Here is a 22,328-nt window from a genome sequence, read left to right as displayed (position 1 = left end):
GTGTGTGGTTGAAAAAGTCAAAGTTGAGTTGAAACAAGATGTTCCAACTCGTTGGAATTCCACTTTTGATATGCTTGATCGAGTTCTGATCAACAAAGAACTGATTGTATCCACATTGGTCTTGCTGCACTCAACATTATCTTTAGATAGCTCGGAATGGGATGTTATAGAACATTTCATCAAAATGTTGAGAGCATTCTATGATTTCACTGTTGAGCATAGCGTTTTAATGTTGTGGTGGAATGATTTACATATACATGTATGTCTATCACATGTGACGGTTATCGAGATGCTCTCTCGTTATAGCGAAGTTAGTCTCACGCAGTACAGCATTGTGATCGGTTCGTTAATTCGGCTCTAAGCTATCGCGTGTGTAAATTACTGAGTTACCATAAGATGGTGACGAGGAATGTGAACCTTCAGCAGTTTGGATAAAATTAGTATAGAAAAGAATTGCAAAAGAAAAACAAAAAGTGCCATTTTCATACTTACATATATATTACATAACATTCTTTGATGGAAACAAAAATTTTCCCCAACTTGCATGTATTGGCATTGCCAATTTCCCCAGGCACCTAGATTTTGATGGCTGTGTTAGAGAACATACTTCGATGTGAACGAAAATCCCCCCAACTTGCATGAATTTGCAAAGCGGATTCTCCCAGGCACATTGATTTAGAAGTCTGTGTTGGGGAAACCGTAAGCCGGCCCAATCAAAACTTGGCATTTAGGGCGTTTAGATAACGCTTAACCAGAGAAGAGAAGTGGAACATGAGAGAAAAAAGTGGCATCGATTTGTGGCAAGAAAATGTAAACAGTGAAAAAATTGACAGATGGTTTACGCTCTAAAAATTGAACATAATGTTAAGATGTCTTTAAAACGGTGGGAGACGTCATATATAAGGTGGGAGGTTCATATATAATGTTATTAATGTTAACATCATCATGATAAATACGGCGAATGGGATAGAAATTACGAACTGAAAATTGAATAAAATATATATAGACGCTGAAAGTGCTGTGGACAAATATTATAATATATTTTTATCGGTTTATGTATAATGTCGTTAATATTCGCATTATCAAAATAAACCCATATGTATTGTAATCATAACTTGCTGTGCTATTCATAACATTTATAGTCGTATTCCACCAATGATGACAAATGTGTAATTTACGAATTGACATATAAATAGATAAATAGATTAGATAGATAAATATGATTTCTGAATAATTTTTTTTTGACGTGGGACTACGTCTAACCGGAATATATGGAGGGTAAAATGAAAACCTAAACACAGAACATGCAGGAAAAAATGAAAGATTTCGAATGCTTATAGCTCGAACCTTTCGTACTGGATAGGAGAGATGTTTGCATCACTTGATGGGGAATATTTCTACGCATCTATCGCAACTAACAAAATGTTGTTTTTCATTAGATAAACAATTGAATAACTGTAAAATATTAGGCGTTATCTAAACGCCCTAACTGCATAGTTTTGATTGGCACGATTTACGGTTTCCCTAACACAGCCATCAAAACCAAGCAGCCTTGGGGAAATCGGCATTGCAAATACATGAAAGTAGGGGGACTTTTGTTCTCATCGAAATGTGTTCCCTAACACAGACTTTAAAACCAAGCAGCGAAATCGGCATTGCAAGCACACGAAAGAGCCTACAGGCGAGTGAACTGAAAAGTTTAAACCCTCTTAAAGCCAAAAAGAAGAAGAAGAACACACGAAAGTAGGGGGAGCTTTTGTTCCCACCGAAATGTGTTCCCTAATAGAGATTTCTAAACCAAGGTGCCTGGAGAAATCGGTATTTCAAATTCATGCAAGTCGGGGGTATTTTTGTTCCGACTGGAATGTGTTTCCCTAACACAGACTTCAAATCCATGGAGCGTGGGGAAATTGGCATTGCGAATTCATACAAATCGGGGGTATTTTTGTTCCGATTGAAATGTGTTTCCCTAACACAGACTTCAAAACCGAGGTTTCTGGGGAAATCGGCTCTGCAAATAAATGCAAACTGCGAGTATTTTTGTCCTCGCTTGCCTTTGTGCAGAGTGGAATATGTCTGTTCTAACATGATCTTCTAAACTTAGGAACCTGGGAAAATCGTGCAGACACTAGAAGCGAATGAACTTCCCAGTTTCAAGCAAATTCGAGATTCGAGAAGTATGTACACTTTTGGGATGTAAACTGTAAAAAAGGGAAATGTAAAATAAAATAATCGTTTGATAATTTTTTTTTGTCTTTATTGGAAAGATTTTCAGCCTTAGGCTGGTTCATCAAACGTTTGATAATTCTTCCGTACATATATTTTGTTCTAGTCATCATACCAAACGTAAAAGGTCCGTCATTAAATTTACTTGTAACGAAGAACAATCAATCACAATAAATGAATTGACTTTACACGGCATTTGTTCATTTTTTTCACTCACAGAGCAAATATATTGAACTCAATTGAATTTGGAAACTGTTTCATTCAATCAAGAATTTAATCAATACAAACGAATGATTGCTAAGCTAAAGTAGTTCCACGTCAACCTTGCGGTTATATCATAGATATAACCCACTCATTTTTCAGTTTCGAACACACCCCGTAAAAAGCCATTTTTATTTTTTTAAATACCCCCTGTTGGTATTGTACATACCTAGAATTTACAAGGTAATGAAACTTTAACATCAATTAGTTTCTAGTAATCAGTTTTTTAGTTGCCGGGGAAATTAACACCAAATTGATCGTATGTGTTCTTCTTCGTTTTTAAATTATAATTTTTCAAATTCAACCGATGGTTCAAAAAATCATGTTTCTCCTTTGTACCAAAAATTACGTTTTTTTCAAATTCATAACTTTTGATCTACTGAACCGATTTAGATAATCGACATAGTTAATTGAAGTCAATGATTTCACACTTGCAAACAGTCTTCCATGTTTCACAAAAAACACTGCGTCCGGAATAAACATGTCCACGCTGCTGTTCACAGTTTTGTGTTTGAGTACAAACATGAATTTTTCGTACCTATGTTAGAAAATGTGACATGTTTGTATTCGTGGTATGTTTGGACATACGATGTTTAATCCCAATGTTTCACATGATGTTCGAACATGGTGTACAGTTTCTCTTGCATTTTCACCCCAAGCACCGGCAGTTCGTAGAGTAGAAGAAGCGAATCGGACACCACACCACCACCACTCAACGCGTGGTGTATTGGTATGTTGACATGGAAAAAATGCTTTCCTTTCATGACAATAGGTGCTTCATCAAAAATATTGGGCAAATAAAATAAACCTCTTTTTCTGTTCTGAACAAAATTAACATCGATTGATATGAGAGTTTTTCACATTTGATATCATTATTTAGTGCACGCATCAATTTATATATTGAATTCATGTAACATTCGCTATTATTAGCTATTTGAACAAGTACTAAAATTGAATTATTCAGCAGTGACATGTTAGGCGTGACGCTAACCACTCGACCACGGGAGCAACAATTTTGGCTGGATCTTTGAATACAAATGGCCAGTACTGCTTGTTCGCGACGATCGCGACCCGAGCTATAAAACGAGCGGAGAAGAGGAGAAAAAAGGATGATGCAATCGCATGCACATATAGCATATGTAGTGCAGTGTAAGTGTAGCTTTTAGTTTTTTCCTTCATTCAGTTTGTGATAACATCGAGAAATCAATGGGGTGTTTTAGCCGCTGAAATTTCTCTGCTGGTTCTGCTGTGTGCCGCTGAAGGTTGCATCTAAAACTAATTTTTGGGTATTTATTTTTTTGGTCAGCATTTGTACGACGTCGCCCGCTATGCAGTCGGCTCCCCAGACTTTAATTGCCAACATGCACGCAAAAAAAAAATAGAAAGCTTCTTTCTATTCAGAGAATGTTTTCTTTGAACGAAACCAAGGATTATTTAATCAGACTTGCAAAATGTGCATGAATGATCTATAAACTTTTACTTAGTCGCGGCAATACACACACACACTCTTTACAGATACACGGGCCGAAGGTTGTGCAGTCCACTGATGATTCAACAAGAGCCAAAGATTGTACCGCTCATGACAACTCTACACGAGCTGATGATTGCGCCGGCTAGTGATCATGAAAATATCCTGGATTCCTCGAGTCGAAAAAGACGCACCACGCTAGATATGGGGTGCTGACTAGGGGGTCGTTGCTGATTAATGGTCAGCTGCATCCCAATAGGAAGTATCCCATGTCGGGCACACGTACAGAGCACTGAAGACTGCAACATCCCAATTATGAGAACACTTGTAATACTAACCTCGAGCCAACCGCGAGTAATCGGTTACATATTACTAACATAGTTGTAAGCAAACATTGTCAAAATATTGAACCCCGGCCCCGTTAGGCTGACGCCATATGAGCCTTAATAAAAATATATATTTTGTTGCATGAACTTAAAGCCTCTTAGTTCGTGCAATTTTTGAAATGAGAACTAAATTTCAAGTTCGTTTCTGTGACAAAGTATTCTACGAAGAAATGTTTTGGGATGAATAATTTCTTTCCGTGTATGAAAAGAAACGAAACGAAAGCAATGAATACTGCGACATCGGGTGATATGTTTTACATGATGTTCTTGAATTATAAACATCGTGTTTGTTTTCACATGTCTATGTTTGTGTATCATTGTTCGTGTTGGGGATAGACACTCAACACTAGCGAGAATCATATTCGAATTCAAACAAAAACATGGAATTTTCACATCGCGTGGACATGTGTAAGTGTTTTTCGGAAGACTGCTTGCAAAAAAGGGGAATTCTATTCGCATATAGTCTAGTCACATAGGATGTTCGAAGGAAGCTTAAAACATGTTAATTTTGAAAAATCATAACTCAAGAACGGAAAAGAACACATTTCTGATTTTTTAATGTGTTAAGTAAAAAATCCCTAGATTTCAGGAAAAAATATAAAAAATATAGCGCCGTTGTTCCCGAAACCATGTAAACTATAAAAAAGTAGATACAATTATTAATCACGAAAATAAAATTCATTTTTTTCGCAAGTGCAATATTTTTCTAAAAAATTTTAGCGCATTGGCTTTAATCTGATATATCAATCATCTCGATTAAAATTATAACTCAAAAAAGAAAAAAGAGCACGTCTGTTTTTGAGTAAAAAATGGAAATGTGTAAGAAATCCTCAATTTTCAAGAAAAAATATAGAAAATTATAGCGCCGTTGGCCCCGAAACCATGTAAACGATAAAAAACGGATACAATCAATAATTACGAAACAACATTGAAACTTCTTACAAGATTGATATTTTTTCAAAAAAGACTAGCTAATTAACTTAAATTTGATGTGTCGATCATCTGAATAGGTTTAGTGTTTCAAAAGTTATGAGTTTTTGATAAAAGTCAATTTTGGGAAAAGTGAAAAAATCGAATCACACAAAAAAAAATAATACAGGTTCAATGTTTTACCGTAACGAAAACAAGCTACCAATTTTCAGGAAAATCAGAAAACCACTATATCAGTTTGGCATGGAATGGCTGAAGTAATACTACAATAGTCCACAAATTTCAAAGTTAGCGTTTTTCCTGTTGTTTTTTATGTCTTTTAGTGCGACCATAATAATAATAAGGATTACTGCCTTTGGATCGATGCTAGAAAATATAAGTTATATTAACTTCCTTGAATAGTGGATGTGATATAATTCACTTTATATTTGTATATATATTTATATAAATTTTTAAACGAAAACATTTGTCCAACAAACTGCAAAACTAAAAACTTTTGCAATACTGTGCCTTAATTTTTTTAAGTGTAACATTCAAAGACCCTTCAATAAAAATGGCATTGGAGCAACAGAATAAAACTGACATATAATTATGACGAATGACTGCTTTTTGATTGGCGCGTGTTCCAACTAGCGAACCGCCAATTAAAAAGCACTCCAACTAAAAAAGCGCCAATAAGCGAATGTGTACTGTAAAACTGTAAAAAATATATAAAAAATATACCACCGAAGACTCTTTTTGTCGTTTATGAGTTTGGTTTTTTAAGTTACTACTAGGCATGTTTGCGGATTAATAGAAAGATATGATATGTTGATCCTTGAAATAAGTTTGAAAGTTAAGAATTGTCAAACTGTCTTTCGCGCCCATAAGAGAGATAATCCAGTCGAGCGACGACAAGTGCTTTTCGATAAGAATATTGTCGTTTACACGATCCGGAGGAATATACACCACACAGATGAAAAGCGATGAGTCGCCCGCTTCGATCGACACCCACAATTGCTCAACCGTCAGGCTTTCGGGAGGGGATAGTAACAGTGACTTATAGCGAGAACGAATAGCCAACAACACTCCGCCATCAGACCTTTTGTTGCTGTTGGAGGGTGATCGATCTTGTCGGAAAACGGCGTAATTACTATCGAAGAGCTGGCTTGAAATTGTGTTGTCATTGAGCCATGTTTCAGTAAACGCGTAGATGTCGTAGCAGCCATCGCTGCAAGCAGTCGCGTACTTCGCTAACGAGGTGTTAATTCCGCCAAGGTTTTGGTAATACAGGAGGACAGTTGAACCGTTGGCATCAGCGACGTTGGGAATAGAGATTCCGCCAATGACCTGTGGTATTCCGCTGCAATTCGACGAAGCATCAAGAGAAGGAGCGTCGTGAATAATAAGATACTTGCCTGTCAACACAGGCTGGAAAACCCTTTCACCAGCCTCGACCGCAGGGCCAGGACGACTTCGACTGCAGGAACCAGCAAATCGCTCGACTGGGTCGGGTGGATCCAGGGCTTCCGAAGCACAGTACACATTGCGTCCTGGTGTATCCACAACCGTTTGCAGTGAGTAAGAATAACTGGGTTCAGCTGGGGAGGTTGAGGATCTTGCGTCGTCAGAAGGGCGTTGACTGATTTCGAAAGCAACACGGCAAACCGATGGTCTATAGCTTAACGTGGAGCTGCAATTTTGAAAAGCATCAGGGGCAGAACAGACACCAATACACCATGAAACATGAAATAATGTAAGCGTGGTATTTGGCGGAACTGTGGAAATGACCCCTTCCACTTCCCGCCCTCCTTCAGAGCATTATTTATAAACAACCCCATTCTTACATTATGAACATCAAAGGTGCATAAAATTGATTTGAATCACTTCAAACCGAGAAATGAACCACTAATTTTTTGTTTGTTTGAGAAACGCCCTAAGTCCACCAACTTTGAAATGCCATATTTTGAGCCTGAACTGTCATATTGATGAAACAGTGGTTTCACATAATATGTTTTGGGTGTTATAACCGCACCTGATAGCAACAAATAGGAGGAGCAAGTTAAAAATTTGAGAAAAACTGTTATTCGTTTTCTTGCAAGCGGGTCAAATGGAATTATGGGGTTTCTCAAATAAATGATTCAATTAGTACTCGAAAAAGATTCACTGCTTTAGATTCGATTCCCGAGTATTCAACTAAAGGGATCAACCAGGTGGAACCTCGAAAATACCTGATGAGCTATTTATCTGATCTAAATACCATTAAGAAAGTCACTTCTAAACGCGAAAAGTCGTATCGCTCAACAGTGTAAATGTTGTGCAAGTTTTGCAATCGTTTACTATCTGATGAAAATTGATTAAACCCTAATTGATGTACACGATGTTGCAAATATAAATTCCCGCTTTGCTCCAGACGTGATTTGTACATCCGCACATCGGATCCACTTAGATTTCAACCCATCCTCTTGCTTTACACTGTCAGCGATTTAGGAGTAGCAGAAGAAACAGCATGTTGGTCCACCACCTACATTCTCTGCTCTGCTTCCACCGATTCACCCGGGCCACGTGACGAATATCTTCTCCATTCCGTCAGCGTATTCTATTCGCTTCGGGCCACGGCACCGTACATCAACCCCTAAATATTTGAATCGCTGCTTCGCTGGTACCGTTTGGGGCTGATGGTATACATTTCATGCTATCATTTATACAATTCATCTAAAGCATATTGCATGCACAATTTTAATATTAAAAATTTTACAAACCATCAATCATGCGCCAGTTCGCGATACGGCGCGGTACGTCTGACAGCTGCAATCGCCGAAAGGGGGTTGGTTGGTTTGTAAAAACGATGAGCTGAACTGGAGGAAGACAACCGTCAGTCTTAGTTTTTCCATCCATTCGTAGTTCCATGATTCCATCCGGTATCGTACTGCTGGTGTACTGGAAATCATCTCAGTACAAAATTAAACCCTAGGTTAATAGAGAAAAGCCACATGTCGTCTAAGGAACACTCCCACCATCTATAAATAGTACTATAGAAATAATTATGGCTTAGCGTATTATGTTTTCAATATTTTATGTTTATTTGTTTATTACCCTATATTACTTGTTTAAATCTACACATAAAACATTGTCGAGTAATATTAAAGTCAAATTTATCACAAACAACTCTGAAAGCCTTGAGACAAGAACATAGAGAGCTGTTAGATCCATAATGAGTCCTTTGCCTGGGAATGGCGATCGAAGCAGAGTGGCGCAGCTGACGCGGGGGCACAGTGAGTGGAATTTCGCGTAGTAGATCAGGACAGTCAATATTGTTCGTCAGGACGTCGAATATGAACAGCTGTTGTAGTCTCAATCTTCGTGCCGATAGGAGCTCAAGATTAATCAGATGGCAACGATCTTGATAGTCAGGAAGATTGAAGGAGTCATTCCATGGCAGGTTCCGAAGTGCGAAACGTATGAACAGTTTCTGGATGCGTTCGATGCGTATCGTCTGGTACGTATGGTAAGATGCCCAAACCAGTACGGCTTATTCCAAGATGGTACGCACCAATGCGCAAAATAGTGACTTCAGTGCATACACGTCAGTTAGCTGAGCAGCATTACGGCGAATAAATCCAAGTACGGAAAAGGCCTTTGCAGTAATAATGCAAACATGCTCGTTAGAACGATGTTTAGAATCCATTATAACTCCCAAGTCGCGGATAGATTGTACGCGTTTCAATGGGGCATTCTTTATCCGATATTGGTGTGACAGTGAAGATCGACTGCGACTAAAGGTGATCACTTTACATTTGTTTATGTTCACACTCATACCATTCTCATTGCACCAACTCAGGACGATGTCGATGTCGGCTTGTAATAAAATGCAGTCTATTGGAGATGCGATGACTCGAAAAAATTTGAGGTCGTCGGCAAAAAGCAGCTTTCCGGATGATATACGAAGGCATAAATCGTTGATGAAAAGGACGGATATCAAAGGAACCAGCACGCTATCCTGCGGTACACCAGATGGTATGTTGAATGTGCTGGGTCGCGAAGAGTTCAGATCCAAGTCGGGAGACCTATGTGTTGCAATTTCTGCACAGTGTAGGTTTGCGGTACCGTGTCGAAGGCTTTCGAGAACTCGATAGAGATGGAGTCCACTTGATTACGCCGTTCGACCTCACGGAACAGTACGTTGGAGTAACACATTAGGTTGGTGGAGGGATGTGGTATGAATCCGTGTTGATTATCTGAGATAATCGGCTGAGCTGCATTTAGCAAAATGTTATGCATTAGAGTTTCGAAAACCTTCCCCAGACAGCAAAGAATCGAAATCTCTCGATAATTTACGACGTTGTACAAACTGACGGATTTGTGGATTGGAATCATAGCAGCGGCTTTCCATAAACTTGGAATCATAGCAGCGGCTTTCCATAAACTTTCCTTGGCAGCACAGTTTTTTACGAACAAAGGCGGCAGACCATCCACTCCAGCACCTTTCGTAATGTCCGATTTAACCAATGCACCGAGTACTTCGTCGTTGGAAAAGCCGATGATCGTAAGGTGGATGTAATGGGTTGGCACGATATTGAAACATCCCGGGAGAGGTACAAGTGAAGTTGAACAGTACACACTTTGGAAAAAATTAGAAAAAAGACGGACGGATTCATCAGTTGTTTGTACTAGCTGTGGAGTCGTTGTAGGAGACATTGATTGGCACGTTATTGCTGGCTTTTTGTTCTTTTCCGTCCAAATTTGTTCAAATCTTATTTGATATAGTAAGTACATATATGAAATAAGCTTGAAGGCCAAGCTTATTTCATATATGTACAATTTTAATTTTCCATGCATACAAAAACGTAGTAAGAAACACATAACGTTCCGCGTAATGAGGCTTGGTTTAGTTGAAGTAGCATATTTTTCCAGGGTCAAAACCACAAAAGGTACCTCTTCAAGAGCAGAATGTGATGAGGTACATCAGCTTTAGTAAACAGAACATTGTAAGTCTTTATTCAACTATGACCACTTTGCCCCCAAACATCATAGTAATGTTTATGCGAATTAATCGCTGAGATTAAACAAAATATATGTTCACCTCTTCTAGAATATGTGAACAGTCGTCCAAATTGATGATTTGTCCAACATATCAGATTAAATAAACTAAATTTCACGAGAAATCCCTTAGATACCATACGAACAGAACTACGGTCGAATGGCTATCGAGAGAACAATTTCTGTTTTTATTTTTATATTGACATACGACAGCTCTACTGAAACATAAGGTGATCAATATGGCATCTATATTCAATAGTTATACTACCAAACAGGCAGGTAACCACTTTGTTCCCACTGACCAATTCGCCCCCACTACCTATGCCTGGATATGAAATTGCTCTGTAAAGAAATCTCTGTTGGACTAAAATCGGTTGCCTGAAAAGAACTATTCGCTCGCATATTCTTACCATGCCTCATTTCTTGTCGAGTATTTTTTCTGACTATAACAACAACAAAACTTTACATTTAAATCGACAAAACAACGATACGATGATCACAATGTTGAATTCTAAACATTCGATCAAACAGTATAGGACAGCATAACTGATGCAATGAAAGTTTTTTAAAATGGATGACAATGCGAAATATTGATGTTTGGAAATCCTGCGACTAAGATAGTAATGGTGAAACTGCAACATAACGAAAATTTTCATTTTTTAAATGTCATCGGGATTTAATTTCATACTATTCATACTACTTCATGAGTTGATACTCAAATCAAAATTAAGAGAAATCCTTGTATTCTCTGAATTGTTATGAAAAAAATATTCATGATAATCCCAAAATTTTTCATTTCATTTGCTGGCTATTTTGTGCTTGCGATCATGCATGCTGCTGAAACTGATTGATTGTCTAAGGCTATTGAGCTTTAACACTCCAGTAGAAAATTATAATTGCCTATAATTGCGTAAAAAATTGTCGAATGTAGAAAACGTTCATGTCCTTCCTTTAAACTGCCAAGCGTTGTAGATTTTTTATGCAGTGAGTAAGGCGAACGCGAAAGTGATTTGGAACCGTCTGATAGAAAATCTCTCAAGTGAATGTATAACTTGCAGTTGTGTTACTGTTACTATTTCTGGTGAGGACTCATTGTACAATTCGATATCACGTCTGGTGTGGTATGATATAGACTCATATGCTGTTTGGTGTAGTCCCCTGTGGCTTCATAACGATCCTGGATGGCAATCATCGCAAACCAGATGATACGCCAATTCTCATTTAAAATTTAATCAATAACGAATGCCCTTGGCGCACAGTAAACGAAAAACGTTGTTATTAAAGCGATGAAAGTGACAATCATGGACGTGAGCAAGGACACAAAATTGTCGGGAAACGAATGACTGGTAGATTGTATAGACATCGAGTCGCATAGCACTTCGTTGTTAGGCTTTTCACTTTTTTCCCTCGAATAGCCACAATTTGCCCACACACCACATGGTCGTTTTAAATAATGGGTGCATTTTTCTTCAAAATTATCGCATTTTATCGGAATTACTCCCAAATTAGCAGCGTTAGTCGTGCGTATAAAGGGCGCTCTAAGCAGTGTAACGATACTCCGAGGAATACATGTTCAATGTTGTCCACGCGATAGGCACTTTTACACAAGAATTCATTTAAACCGTTGTTTTTATTTCGTTAAAAATTTAATTATCTCATTGATTGTTATTCTGACGCATAGACTCGAAAAATAATCAAACACAAAAAGCGATTATTCACTGACAACATTATTCGTGCGATTCTTCAGGTTAATCAGGCTTTAAATGTCCAACAATTGGACGAATGATGCAGTTCAACATTTAGGAGGGTAAATTCGTTAAATATTTTATGAACAAGGGTGCGGTGGCCAAAGGGACCATCAGAAATATTTTCCCTTTCTTAATCGTAAGAAATACAGCCAATAAAACGTGCCGCATATAAAAAGAGATTGAAATCGATTGAAGGCACGTAGACCGTAGATTTTTGTAATTTGTTAACATTATTTGTATACCTCGCCAGAGGGCGTTGGCGTCCATCAGGCTAAATGGAATTTGATTTGTTCAAATGGCCTTGCCGCTATTTCGGGTGCAGGAATTACAACTTATTGACCAATTGGTGTTTTATCACATGTCTACATTTTGAAGAAGTTTGTTTTCACTAGATAAGTGGTTTGTTTCTCTGCACCACTTTCTACAAAGTAAATTTAATAAAATAGCTATTGAGATTTCTATAGAAATTATAGTTGAACATTTGTGTTTAGCGAACATTGATACACATTCATCATCATTATTTTATTTATTTTAGGATTGTTTTTCTCGATTACATGGGATATGCCGCACAAGGATTTTTCCGAGAAATAGTTTCAACGGGACGGCGCTACTTGTCTCGCAACACGCTAAACAAGGCTCCAATTTAGAGGCGAGTTTAGAGAGCAATTAATTCCTCGTGATGAATTTGTGCATTATTAACATTTATGCTATTTTTATGCTTTGCCAGTTTATTGTGTGTAGCTATTCGTAATTTTGAAACAACTCTTCGACATGGATATTATTTATTTTATTCATTTTCAGCGTATCAATAAAGCTTTTTTCTAATATTCAGTCAGAAAGATGACGATGGCTTCTAAAAGTTATGTATGTGGTACATTGTTCGTCGTCACTATCGCCCTAATTCGAATCAACAGAAAAGGTCATCTAAAAAAATATAGCAGGTTGTCTACAAAAAAACCGCGTTGTTGACGCAGGACTACGGAATTATTTCATTCAATTCGCTTGTTTACCACTTCGGCTAGAGATGGGGTAGAGAGGGCGCTTTTGAGATCCATTTTTGAATTATTTCGATAGTTTGATCGGGTGAACATCAGGGCTTCGTCTTACCTGCCTTTTATGAAACACAATCAGTGATGCGAAACAATGAGGCTCAGAAATTGTCGACATTGTGATTTGCCCGCTTAGAATCGGTCCCCGATTTTTAAAGCAAATCGAACGGATTTAAACTAGTGATGAAACGGAACGATCGAAGTTTGACCGGATATCCGGCAAGCTTCGAGGCCGGATTTCCAGTAGCCGGATATTCGGTTCTATATCTGCGAATAAGAAACAGGAAGAATTTGCATGTGTGCATATAACAAATAAAGGAATAATGTCTCTAAAATAAATAAATTTTTACATAAAAATAATGAACGATGATTAAATTTTCCTTTTAGAAGGAATTCCCCTTTGATGGGGATTTAAGTTTTCTACAAAGAATCTTGAATAGATTTTATTCTGATAAGAATTTTCTATTACAATGTAAAATTAGTGGTAGACATTTTGAAATAATTTTAATACTGGTTGGATAAAAGTAAGTACTACGTACGTAGTAAAGTACTACGAATACAAAAAAGCAAAAAAAAAATTTATTATTTTCATTCTAGATTAAAAAACTTAGAATTGTCTTCAGGGATGACAATCTGAGAAAAGACACACACACTCACTAATTAGACGACATCACAGTGATGCTTTATGGAGCAGTGCATTAGGCTTTATTTTAAGCATTTGAAGAAATAACACAAAAAACAAGTTCTGGCCTCTCCTGTATATCTGAGGTAATTTTGCATATTGCTGCATAAAAAAAAAGTATTCGAATAAGGATGAGACTACACATAGAACACCGAACTAAAATTCATTTCACATACTCATGAGAAGATACAAATTACCAAATTTCAGCCTTTTTGGGCTCGATGCTCAAGTCAGATTATTTAAGAGTTCTTGATACGGAATCACCACAGAAATCTTCTCGATGATTTTCTGAGATTTTCAAAGCATTTATGAGCATTTCAGTAATCAAACCTTATTTTCAATCATGTATAAATTATGTTAACGAGCTGTTTTGTTATGATTTATTTTGTGTTCAAGAGAAATTTTTAATTTTCTCTAATATCCAGTATCCGGACGGATAGCAAATATTGACCAGATAAGACGGATACCGTTTCATCCTCAACTGTATGATTGTTACAGGAAGCACAATTCCGACGGCACAATAGGATTTGAAGAACACCTGAAAATAAGTAACGAGTAAGAGTTTTAACTGAGCAGTCTATGATACAGTCTGTGCGCAAATACACTTCCATCTCCATCTCTACAAAATCATATTAATTCATATTAATAGAAATATGTCGACGTGAAAAACTTAGTGAAGAAATGCTTCAGATAACCCCGTTCTTCTTCTTCTGTACGAGCATTGTACCACTGCGACCATTAGTTTGATCTATTGTAGTGCACTCCAGTTTGCTATGTATGCAGTGTCAGTTCGTTCCTACACTCAGGGAATAAGTGATAGTCGCACCAGGACTTTGCATATCCCCCCACGAAGGTATGACCTCCTTTATGAAGTTTCTTACCTGTTTCGGTTCAGCAGACCAAATCTCGTTAGGCATAAGAATGCCCTCTCCAAGAATTCGCAGTCTTCGCTGAATTAGTGTACTGCATTGACACAGTAAATGTTCAGAAGTCAGAAACGACAGTTATCATCTGCCAGTTTTCCGATTTTTTTAAGGTGATACCTGCTCGGACAGTGTCCGGTCAATAGCCCGGTTGATGTACTCAAATCTGCCTTATTCAAGCTGAGTAGGTTGCGTGTTATTCTATTACAAGGTGTAATGAATAATTTGGATTATCTTGGGGTTGATAGAGCCCTCCAGTTGGCTTCAATCATTGATATTTCCCAGGTTTTAAGCTCCAATTTCATGCATGATGTAGATAATCCACAAAAATGGCTCAGGCCCGACGAATTTAGTTGATGATCCTAATCTTGCTAAGAGATCGGCTTTTTCATTACCTTCTATACCGCTGTGACCAGGCACCCAGTATAGGTTAACTTCGTTAGTAGCAGCTAGTTGTTTTAAGGATAAAATACATTCCCAAACCAGCTTTGACTGACATATGTATGCTTTTACTGCATTAAGAGTTGCTTGGCTATCTGAGAAGATACAGATATTGGTATACCTGTATTTTCTAGTCAAAAAAATATTTGTACATGTTAGAATAGCTTGTATTTCTGCTTGAAAAACTGTAGGCCACCGTCCCATTGGAATTGACATGTCGATTCCTGGTCCAGTAATAACAGCTCTCGTAGATTTACCGATTTTAGATCCATCGGTATAAAACAAGAGTGATCCTGGACGAGTTTTGTGACCACCTTCTTCCCATTCGTTGCGATTGAATTCAATCACTTTGAAGGGAACACTGAAGTTAATTTTTGTTTCTTTCCAGTCTTCATTCATGCTTACTATAGTGTTCAGTTAAAAATCTTTCAGGATTTGTATATGCCCTGTGAGATCTCCTTCTAGAAAATGTTTTATACGTTTAAGGCTAAGAGCATCTTTTTCCGCTTCAAGTTGCACATATTGGTGCAAGGGTAGAAGGTATAAAAGAGCATCTAGAGCTTTGGAAGGTGCGCTAGGCATTGCTCCAGTTATTGATAAGCATGCCAAATGTTATAGTTTATCGAGCTTTTTCTGAGCTGATATTTGTCTAGTTTTAGGCCACCACACTAGCGAAGCATATGTTAGTCTGGGTCTCACAATTGCCGAGTAAATCCAGTGAATCATTCTCGGTTTTAGTCCCATACTACTACAACTCCAGAGAGCAGTCTGGGCTTTAGATATTGCATACTCCAGTTGGTCGTTCCAATATAGTTTTTGGTCAAGCATGACACCTACATATTTGGATCGTTTTGAAAGCTCCAATTGTACACCTCCCAATCTAAGAGGTTGAATCTTATACTTTCTTTTTCTGTAAATGGAATTATGACTGTTTTTGAAGGATTAACACTAAGTCCTTCCAAGTTGCACCATTTGAGTGTGTAGTTAAGGGCTGTTTGCATTCTATTAGAAATAGTATACTCACATTTACTAAGATGATTATGTCATCGGCAAAACCAATGACTTCGTATCCTAAATTAGCTAGGTTATTAAGAAGATCGTCGACAACTAGGGACCACAACAGAGGAGACAGAACTCCTCCTTGAGGGCAACGTCTAGTTGGTTTTGTTGTTAGAGTAGATCCTCCTAATTTAGCTGTTATTAGTCGGTTGGTTAGCATGGCGTGTATCCAGTTGGAAATGCACATGTCAAAACTACATTTTTTCATAGCTTTATTTATAGAGTTGTAGGATGCATTGTCAAATGCTCCCTCAATATCAAGAAAAGCTGTAAGTGAGATTTCTTTAGCATCAAAAGACTTCTCTATTTTTGAAATTAACGTGTGAAGCGCAGTTTCAGTTGATTTATTTGCTTGGTAGGCAAATTAAAATTTGCTCAATGGTCTCCTGTTCAAATATAATGATTTGATATGGAGATCAATGACCTTTTCCATCATTTTTAAGATGACATATGTTAGACTAATTGGTATATACGCTTTGGGAGTTGTCCTGTCACGTTTGCCAGCCTTGGGAATAAATATAACCCGAACTTCTCGCCGTTTACTAGGAATGTAACTTAGTACCATACTAGCTATAAACATCTCCGTTAGAAGAAGGACAGTGATATTCTTGCTTTTTTGTAACAGCACCAGATAAATTCCGTCTGGTCCTGGAGATTTAAAGGGCTTCATGGAGCCCACTGCCCATTCAACCCTTGACTTCGTGAAGACCACCCTAGCCAATTCATTAGCTCTATTCTCGTCTCTGATTAGACAAGATTGAGCTGTGTTGAAGACCTGTGCGTGTCCAGAAATCAATTGGATTGAGCCTGGGAAGTGTGTTTCCATCATGATACTAAGTGTTTCCTGGGAATCGGTTGTATATTGATCATTTCCCTTTTTCAGACTACCAAGTCCGTTGGTATGATCCTTAGAAAGGGCTTTATGAAGTCTTGCTACAACAGGTTTCTATCTGTTCACAGGTGAACTTCCAATCCCTTCTCTTAGATTTACGGATTTCTTTGTTATATTCTGTTAGACAGTTTTTGTAATCTGTCCAATCAGAGGTAATTTTTGCTTTGTTGAAAAGTTTCCTAGACAATTTTCTAAGCCTTTCAAGTTTTTTGTTCCACCAAGATGCATCCTTACTTGAAGTTTTTTGCTTCAGTGGACAGTTTTTTTCGAAGTGGATTTAATATTGGTTTCAATTTCTGATGAAACTATTTCAAGCTGTTCAGTGGAAGAAATACTTTCCACTGATATCAAAATTTTCTCCTAAAGTTTGGAATTATAACTATCCCAATTTGTTTTTCTCGGATCTCTGAATTGTCGATCTAAAGATTTTTTGATCAAAAATCGATCAAAAGATCACCAGAATTATAATATGTTTATGATCGGATAGAGATTCTTCATTTGACAAATTCCGATTTTTTATCTTTTTAATTTTTTAATTTTTAAATGATAGTTTTGAACTACAGAGTGTTAGATCAAGAGCTTCTTGTCTAATAGAGTTAACAAATGTTGGGTCGTTTCCTTGATTACAAATGTTAATATAATTTGACATTAAGTATTCAAGCAAACCTTCACCTCTAACATTGATGTCGCTACTGCCTCAGACCGTCACACCCTATGATGAATTGTTTGTTATTTAATTTACAATGTTGTATCAGCATAGCAACTTCAAATGGAGGAACTTCAACGTTGTCTCCTGGGAAATATGCCGAAGCGACGATGATAACGGATTTCCCTCGGGTCGTTGGAACCTCCAATTGTATTGTCACGATGTCACGGTTGATAAATTCTGTGATCGGTACATACCTAATGTTATCCCGTATAAGAATTGCTACTCTTGGTGCAGTTTGTGTGCTGTCATAGAGAAGCTTACATTTTTGTGTAGAGATTCCTCGAATCCTAGAATTATAGAACCAAGGCTCTTGAATAAGAGCCACATCCAAAGATTCGTGAATAAACCTTCTGCATAGGACGCTGCTTGCTCCCTTGGCGTGATGAAGGTTCACCTGAATAAACTTTATTCTGTCCAGTATTTTGTTCGTCTCCATTATTCAGGGAGAGGCTGCCGGAACCCGAAAAGCTTGTTAGGATTGTTCATGTGAGTCCCACGAGTTGCGCGGTAAAGAAGGTCAGCTACATCAGTGACCCGCTTAATGCAGTAAGGGCGGAAAATACTGTGGAGGGCGCCCCGGTGCTCGACAGGCTTCGTTATAGGCAAGGTATTTGATGAATTGATGAAACCCCCCATACCATTCAACCCTCGGCACGGGTTGCGTGACACCTTGGCTTGGCTTACTTTCTTTCTATAATAACCATGGATAACAGCTATTACAACCATCCTCCTTTTTTGGGGCTTTGGACCCACTGCTCTGGTTCTCAATAGTTTCAGGTTCTTTTTCGGACATGCTACTATAGAGATCCGTCATTCGTAGGCGGAGTTAAAATAACCCCGTTACACGCGTTTTCATAAATAAGACGGCGGTTACATTGCTTACAGATTGTACGAAAATGTGCCCGCGCGAATCGTATGCAATCGTGAGATGTAAACAACCAAATGAAATTGCATTAGTATGGATTTTTTTTTTTTTTTTTTTTTTATCTGTATTATAGTGACTTTCAACTCATTTGGCTGGTTCGTCACTTCTACTTCCATTTTTGGAAGAATGTCGGGAGTGAGAATTGAACTCGTGACCTTTAGCGTGCGAGGCATGGATGTTACCACTACGCCAGATCGCCTCCACATTAGTATGGATACATTGCATCTCCTCGCCAAGTATGGAGAAGTTCATTCGCTCATTTCTACTCTGATTTTACAGGGACACTCGCTGGCTCAAGCAAAAGTTTCCAATTTGGTTCTATTACCATCCAACCAGGGTTACCATATCTACAGAATAATCTGTATTTATACATATTTTTCATACTTTTTGAAACCAAGAATCTGTAGATACAGATTACAGATTTTTTTTTGTTTTCATACAGATTTGTAGATTTTTCTAAAAACGATCCAAAATTCGTTATGGCTTGATCTCAATAATATTTCTCCCCAACTCACCAATTTTATTCATATAGTATTCGAATTAGTCTGAATGTGTAGCGTGTAGTGCTGCTTTCTCATGTTCAATTTAAGGCGAAAATATGCAAAAGTCTGCGTCATCGGCTAGCTTTACAATAAATAAATAACACTCTTTATCTTTTTCCTACTGAAGCACAGTGATTGCGATTTTTACGTGGATACTATCAACATCATCAAATTCATAATAACTATGCCAATCAATGATACTAAAGCTAAAACAATGCTCCAAAATTTAACTTTTAAATTTAGCCCTTTGTGGTCGTATTGAATTTCGACATGTGTGTCGTACTGGTCCCAATTATTTTTACTTGAAAAAGCTGTGATGAATAACTTTGTGAGATTATGAAAGATGAACAAGATTCCTTCATTTTTTTTAAACTTCTGATAATTGTTTACTAAATAATGTTTTTATGTTTATGTTTAAAAAAATGTTTGCTATAATTCATCTTTTTGTGATATTTTTCGCATGTATCACAAAAATAATTAGTTTGGCGTCTTCTATTTTTCTGCTTGAACATACAGAACGATGCTCTCTACATCTACACAGTGCCTCAATACATGGAGTTTTCCACGATTCTTTCCTCAAGCACGGATGACATTTTTTGTTTATACTGTTTTTACTGATCTTTTATTCATAGTTCTTGAATAAGTTCACACGACATTAAAATTCGTTTAGAAAAAGTGTGAATATACAATACATGAATACACTGTCGCATAAATTATAATATTAGTATACTTGCTGACGCGTCCGCAAGGAGTTAATACAGATTTCGATACAGATTTTCTACGAAATAACTCAGATAAAAAGATTTTTTCAGACCAAAAACACAGATTTTATTATGGCAACTCTGCATCTAACGTCATTCCGAGAGGTAAATGAGGGAATGCAAAATATTCTGAGAATAGATGAGCGGAATCGAGACAGTATTTTTCCGTTCTAATCGAGAATGAACTTTGCGAAGAGGATAGGTGAATGCTTTCTGTCTCAAATAAAGTGAGGCATAAACGGAGAATAGAAGGGTGAATTTTATCTGTGAATGAGTGTTGTTGAACGAATTTCGATACGATTTTGCCCATATCTGCTTCTCGCTTCGTTCAAACTGGTCTGTTTCGAGCGAACAAAATATTTTGTTTCTTTGTTTGTTTCCATGTGTGTGATATCAGCATTAGGTGAAACTGCGGATTGTTCGCTAGTTTGGGACTGAGAATTAGAAATCGTGAATGAAAATTGTATGTAGGAGTTTTTGGGGCCGTAGAAGGTTCTTATGATAGTTTGAGATCTCTCCCGCCTCTCTAAGGGGATGCTTCCATACAAATGAAACACAATTTTTTGCATAACTCAAGAACTAATTTAGCAATTGGAACCAAATTTGGCATATGGAGGTTCAGGGGGAAATAAATGTTTCTATGGTGGTTCGACACTCTCCCCCTCCCTAAAGAGGGGCTGCCATACAAATGAAATACAAATTTCTGAAATGCAGAATTTGATAATCCTGTAAACTGTAAAAAGCTCTGTGTCATTCGAACAATTAACAACGGCTCCAAAAACAATTTTTCTATTTATGCAAATCATTATCAGATTTTTCTGTTTCGAACAGCTTGGGAAACATTTTCGTCTGAATCTGGTAACTAAGACAGTCAGAGGGTTGCCCTGAAGTGTAAAACCATGCTAAGAGGGCTGATATGCATTTTCCAAATTTGCGTTCAGCCATAACGAACCAAGTATAATGCCTTTTTAAATTAATTTATTTTCATTCATTATATATAGTATTTATCAAATTACTCAGGAACCATTACAAAAAACTAATGTGTTGTGTAATAATACTATGGTAATAGTTAGCATGTACTTGGTTCGCTCTGGCTGCAAAGATAATGAAGTTTTGAGTGTCTAGCAGCTACATAATTTTGTTTTTCATTTTTTTAAAGATTCTGAATCTGAAATAAACGAACATGTTCGCTCAAGGCGAAGAGGATGGATGAGAAAGGAGGGAGGGAGAAGGATGTTATTCAGAAATACTTGGTTGTGAAGGATGGAAACTTGAGAGGCTATAATACTCTAGGTGACATTTTTTGACTTGGTTCACTTTGGCAAAACATTTTGTAAAATTATCTTCGACCATAACATTTTAGAACAAGAAAGTAATGAAAAAATTACGACTTGATCACGAAGTCGAAGAATCATAAGTTTTTCTCTATCATTTTAATAGTATTATTGTAGTAATGATTGAAATGCATCCAACCACACCAAACTGAAAACTACATTTTTGAACTTTCATTCTGCCAAAGTGAACTGAGTGCATGCGTACCAAAACAAAAAGTATTTTTGCTAATTATTTATGTGTTATTTTATATATATTCATAGTCTCAGTGCTTTGGAGACATCCTGTTTGTAATACGTGAGCGATAATATAATAGATTTGATCAACCACGGTGAATTAGTGGGCGCCCAAACATCAAATTAAAATATCTCAAAATAATGTTTTTGGCGCTTGGTTCGTTTTGGCAGAACCCCAACCAAATGAAACACAAATTTCTGCATAAATCGAGAACTAATTAAACAAATGGATTAAAACTTGGCATGTGGAGTTTTTAGGGGGAAATAAATGTTCCTATGGGGGTTCGACACTTCTCCCTCCTGCTAAACAAATGAAACACATATTTCTATATAACTCAAGAACTAATCCAACAAATAGAGCCAAATTTGGCGTGTGAGGATTTTTGGGTACGTAAAATGTTAAAATATTACACATATTTCAACCAACCATGTTACGAACAAGCATGACAAGTGATTTGTTTTGGAAAACTCTTAAGGAAAAATGAATAACCCTATGTTCTACAATTACATCGTGATAATTGATCTTTGTTCGAATGTGGAATTGGATTTTCAGGTGAAAAAACGTACTACTATATTTTATATATATTTTATCATATTATATTTTCTATATGAAACATACACATGTAACGGAGAAACATGTTATTTGCAACTGATTGAAGAAACTTGACCGAGAGTTATGTTTTATGTTATAATGACGAATTTTGGTAGCAGTACTAGGAAATTTATAGTAAAAGGAAAT

Source organism: Toxorhynchites rutilus, chromosome 2, assembly GCF_029784135.1.
Source record: "Toxorhynchites rutilus septentrionalis strain SRP chromosome 2, ASM2978413v1, whole genome shotgun sequence".
NCBI classification, from domain to species: Eukaryota; Metazoa; Arthropoda; class Insecta; order Diptera; family Culicidae; genus Toxorhynchites; species Toxorhynchites rutilus.
Note: the sequence above shows the minus strand (reverse complement) of the source record.